A 5770-nucleotide genomic window follows, 5' to 3' on the forward strand; every position below is an offset into this window, starting at 1 on the left:
TGGCTGATTCCGATATGTTCATCCCCCCCAAAAAATCTGATATGTGCCCCTTTCACATGTGATAATAATTCGGTTATCCGATTTTTTTTTTCTAAGCATCTACTGTTTGAACGGTCATGTCGCTTTTATATCATCGATGTGAAACATAGTAATAATTCTGCACCAAAAGAAGCTATACACGGTGAATCCGGACGTAAAGCGGAAAATTATGATAATGAAATCAAATCACAATCCCACCACATCTGGCTCTCCCTACAAATCCAAACAGATTTCTCTATAATTGCACTCAATGCTTTACAAAAAGCCATAGGTAGTAGATGTGCTTTCCTTTTATTAGCTTCCTTTGTGTTGCTATTACAGTGTGATGATAATGTTGGCTCCTATTGCTGAAACGATCCATAAACGACTCCATTCATTATTACTTCCGTAAACAGTGCTCAGCTGTGTGACGTCAACGTTCTATCTTCGGCGCATGCGGGTCGCTTTGGGATCATAAACCGTTCACACAGCTTTCTTCGCGTTATTACCTTGAAACGATACTTTCGGCTCAATAAACTTTAAAATTGAACAACTCCCATCCTTTGTTACTTCCGTAAACAGTGCGCTGCTATATGACGTCAACGTTCTTCTGCGCATGCGGGTCGCTTTGTCGTCATAAACCATTAGCACAGAAGTCAAATAGCGGTCGCGTTTAATTAGTAGTATAAACCACAACGCAAAATCAAATAAAATTAATCAGACTTAAGCTAAAAATTGTAATGGATGGATGGAGATCTGCTTTGATTATGTCACCATCTTCACAAATATAGACATTTGGTTGGTGTGGCAGTTTGCTTGCAGAATGTCCTGAATGCATTTAAATTAAGATATTACTAGAGGTGAACCAGCGAAGCATTTGCATGTTGTGTTACTGGATCACACTCAGATCATCACACGTACAGCTAATCATCAGGAGCCTGTTAAAGTTCCAGCTCAGGTCAAAGGTCACTCACCCTTCCAGTCATTTCCTCCTGGTACCTGACAGCTGTGTGATGAAACTGCAGTAATTACGTGTCTGCAGCTGAATTACCTCCATTCATACAGATGACAGCTGTAATTCTGCCCTGACTGATCAGAGAGCCTGAATTAAAGCTATTGAATGTCATCTCCGACGTCTTCGACGGAGATCAGATCATCTGTCACATTTGAATAATTACAATGAAACTTTTGATTAAGTCTTTATTATTCACCTTTATTTTATTAGAGGGCATTCCTTCAGAGCCTGCAGAGACACATGATGTGATTCGAAGTCCTTTCAGCAGAACATGAAGAATTTCTTCGCCTTCATTTGTCAATCCAGATCAGTGATGGGATTTCAGACCAGTCTGCAGCTGCTCTTTCTCTTAAAGACAATCATCTTCCTCCTCATGCTCACTTTACATGTGATCTTATGATATCCCTGCAGAATTATGATGACAGACTAAAGGATAAATCACATTTCTGCTGTTTTAGCTTCTCTTTGTTCTTTTTGACGCCTAAGTAAAAGTTTTTCCTCCCACATAAAATATCTTGGAAAAACTATTAACAATTCTTTCACATTGTGTGACAAAATGCATTGCATTGTATTGAGATTTAACACAAAGTAGCACATTCATGGTTCATGGTTTAAAAATGACATCCGGAAAAGAATTTAGTGAATTTCTATTCAAACCATTTTTACTTTGATTTATTAAGAAAATCCAGCACCAGATTTCACCTGTAAAAATGTAGCTCTTCTGTAAATGCCTGTTGAAAACTTCTGCTTCCTGTGTGGGTTGCTCCACATCAGTGAACGAAAAGTTTAAAGGTCATTCCACCTTAAATTCAGGTGAAAACCTTTTCCTCTGCAGTCGGATCTGACATATTTCTTCTCCTAACATTTTTAGATCGAGTCTGTTAAAAAATAAAAACATCAGGTTGCTAACATCAGACATGTTTGAGCTGTCAGGTCTTTGTGTGACTGACAGTTATAAAACACAACCTTTCTAAATGGTATTTTACCAGATCCATCCTCGCTGTAAGCCATAAAAAATCTGTTTGTTTTTCTGTCTTCAAGTTGCTTCAATCAAATTTTATTGTTTAATCTACGTGCAGTTGTTGATCTCATCTCCAAAGTTCACATCTCTCCGCTTTAACTCTTCAACTGGTGGACAAAAACTCAACATAACAACCATAGATTATTATAATACATTGTGATTTTATGTAATCGCTCTCGTGTTGCTCTGGAACTGACCACATGAAGCGGCAGATTTGTTTTATATCCAGATGTGCTGTGAGGACACAATAACATCAGGGTGATTTGACAGATTTACAGGGAAACCTCTCATTTCTTCCCTGGTGCAGAAAATGTCTCAGCGGACGAGTCCAGCTTCTGACCACAGAGAGACCCACAGTGTCATGCAGGATGGCGAGAAATAAAATCACATCTCGTCTGCAGTGAAAAGTGTCTATTTTCAGATCTGGGTCACAGCAACAAACTGCAAAAAGCTTCTGTTCAGAACAAAGACGGTGATGATCCTCCTGGGAAGAGTTTTAGATGAGGAATATTTCCCAAACTGTCAGTTACCTCAGATGGTTCCCAAAGGGAAGAAAAGCTGTCAGGCCGTTACAAATTGTTCAATAATTCCATCTTTTTGTTGTTAGTTTGTTATTTTTAACATTTTACTTTCAGTTTTTTTTATTGATACAAAAACAAAAACAGACAGACATAAGACATGAACCAGTGCTGAGTCATACGAGCATTAACGAGAACAAAAAATCTTTTTTTGACGACAACAAAAAGAACCCAGCAAAAAGTACATTTCCCAGTGAACACACTGAGGTCTAATATCATGGCAACCTTATCTCATAGTGACTGAGCAACAATATCTGTGAATGATAATGTATTAAAAGTGACTTATTATGCTTCTTTGAACAGGTTAGAATCGACTGGCTTTACAAAATACATTCATTACATTTATTGCACAAAACCATCTAAGATAGTGAAATTTTAGTCTGTTCTGTTCTGCCTATTAGATCTCCTTTCAGAATGAGATGTTTTAGGGCGACTTGTCACTGTAAATCCATAAAAGCTGCTGCTGGCCACGTCCCAAAACTCAACGTTTACATTTGCACATGAAAATGGCTGCAAATAGATGCACAAATATACAAGTACATATTTGAAAAGCAGAAGTAGAGCCTCCTGAACAACCACCAAGAATGCAGCAAGTAGTTTTTTGGATTGTAAGGTCAACAGCAAAATGCTTATCTTTTCCAGCAGCCATTGTACAGCGCATACAGGTCATCACTATGTTTCGGGTCTGATTTCTAGTTTCCAGCTGTAATAACTGAAGCTGTGCGTTGACTCTAGATTGTTCCTCTTTTGGTACAAAGATGATAATCTCAGTTTTGTTTCTATTCAGATGGAAAGTTATGGCACTTCCACATCTGTTCAGTGCTGATAAAGTGATAAATTTCCTCAGCTCTCTTGTAAAACTCCTCAGTCCTCCTTCAGGTCTCCTGTAGACTTCCCGGAGTAACCTGGATGCTTTTCCCCTGACGGGTCAGCATCATTTTGGAAAAACAGAAAGAAAGAAAAAGAAGTGCAGTGCAGGGAGGATGTTGGGCGGATCTCTGGAAACAGATAAAACACTGAAAAAGGTCCAGTTGTGCATTTGTTCCAGTTTCTACTCATCATTTCAGCCCTCAGGCTTCAGCCAGATTAAACTGCTTTGATGTGAACGTCATGCATACATCAGTGCAACATCTATACAGCTTGACGGACGTACTGTGGTCCTGAATGGCTTCCTTTAGAAAAACAACCTTATTGGAGACCCTTCAAAGGAACGTCCTGACGAATTAACTGAAGTTTTAGAACGAAATGTTTTTCTCCTCGCAAGCAGAAACCAGCAGCTTGTTCTTTATCCTCTAACATGTCAGCGAGTTTATTGTGTTCAGAGGTTCAAACAGAATAAGTTGCTATAGAAGTAGTTTATTTTACACATGTTCTCATAGGGTTTATGGATGAAGATCAAAAAAATGTCTGTTTTAGATGGTGGGGATCATGTAGTCACACAATGAAAGAACTGTCATAAACATGTTTTATTCAGCCGCTGTTAGTAAATAGATTTCATGATCCAAATATTGACTCTCTTTGATGAGTTTATAAAAAAATGTTTATGTTATTCCGAAGCTTGAATGTTTTCCGATTAGCTTGATGTTCCAAATTATTACACATAAATTCAAGGTGAGTGTTTCCTCGCAGGGTTGGTTTAAAATGTGTCAGACAGAAAATCAGAGTCAAGCTAAGATCTGCAGCCCAACTGTGGAGATTTAACCCATCAGGTGAACGAAAACGCACTTTGCTCTCAGCCGACCCAGCAGATGATGGTGGAATGACAAAGTCACCTCGTTGGAGGTCAAATAGCCTTAAATACAACCTGGATTTCACTCAGCTTCAAAGAAAAATGTAAAACGATTGCTTTTGTTGTTGCTGTAGCAACCTGAACATCTTTAAAATGCTATAAGCTCATCATTAAAGTCTATTGATGTACTTAAATATTTAAAAGTCCAGCTCACTTAATTAACTGAGCTGGGTGTAAACATAGCTTTAAATTAAACCCTGCAGCCCAGTCTGACAGTAATCAGCATTCATTTTACAGACTTAGAACAGAAGTTTTATCTCAAATAGACAGAAAAGAAAACCTGCAGAAGCTTAAAGATTTGTCAGAAACTTGTTGGATTCTTTAAGAGAAATCTGTTATGTAACGTATAAATCATTCCTGAATCATCTGGATGATTCTTTGCAGTCATCTTACATCATGTCACATCTTAAAGAGTGTTAAAAACGTCAAAGCTCCACACTTCAATCACTTCTCAAACATAAAACAATAGGACAGCTGCCAATCTTCCCAGGAGTCTTCTGACCTTGAGATCAGACCATGCAATGCAAAGAGAATTACAGAAGAAAAAACCAAGAGCTTAATTTCAGACTTTACAGGCCTTAGGTAGCAGGTTAAATGTTAAAGTTTATGACTGGACAAATAGAAATAAACTTATTAAACCTTGTTGGGAAGGACTGAAGGAAAAAGCTTATTTTCTCTAAAACCATTTAAAAACAATTGAACTGCATGCAGAAAAACTTCAATGAACTGAAGAAACATTGAAAAGAATAACTGAAGGACTTCCATTTCAAAACGTTAATATATAAAGAAAACTTTAATTAAGTTACTACTGCGTATCCCTCTTTGTATCTTGTCCTTGTGATCTGAACTGGTGCCTGTTGTCCTGAATATGTACCTAATATGAATGTTTTGTCCTGAACATGTTTTCAGTCTATCCTGAATGTATTCAGGTGTTAATGAATGCGTCTCAAATGCATTCTGAATATGTCTGTGTGGTATTGAATGTATCCTTAAAGTATAAATGTGGTCCTGAATTAATCTAAAATAGTCATATTCATGTTATTCTGAATGTGTCTGGATTGTTTTGGATGTAAACTGAATGTGTCTGTGTAATTCACAGATATGGTTCTGAATACATTTTAGCGTGTTTTCACACCTGATAGTCTGTTAGACTATCAGGTGTGTAATTTTGACAAGCTTCACATTTATAATATTGTTAAAATAAAACCCTGTTGCACACGTTGACCCTAAATGGGTCTTGAATGTGTGATTTTGGATATGTGGTTCTGAATGGACCCTGAATGTGTCTATTTGGTCCAGAATGTTTACTGAACCTCTCCTTTACTGCAAAAACACAAATCTTACCTAGT

The sequence above is a fragment of the Poecilia formosa genome, unplaced genomic scaffold, assembly GCF_000485575.1.
Source record: "Poecilia formosa unplaced genomic scaffold, Poecilia_formosa-5.1.2 Scaffold54, whole genome shotgun sequence".
Classification (NCBI taxonomy): domain Eukaryota; kingdom Metazoa; phylum Chordata; class Actinopteri; order Cyprinodontiformes; family Poeciliidae; genus Poecilia; species Poecilia formosa.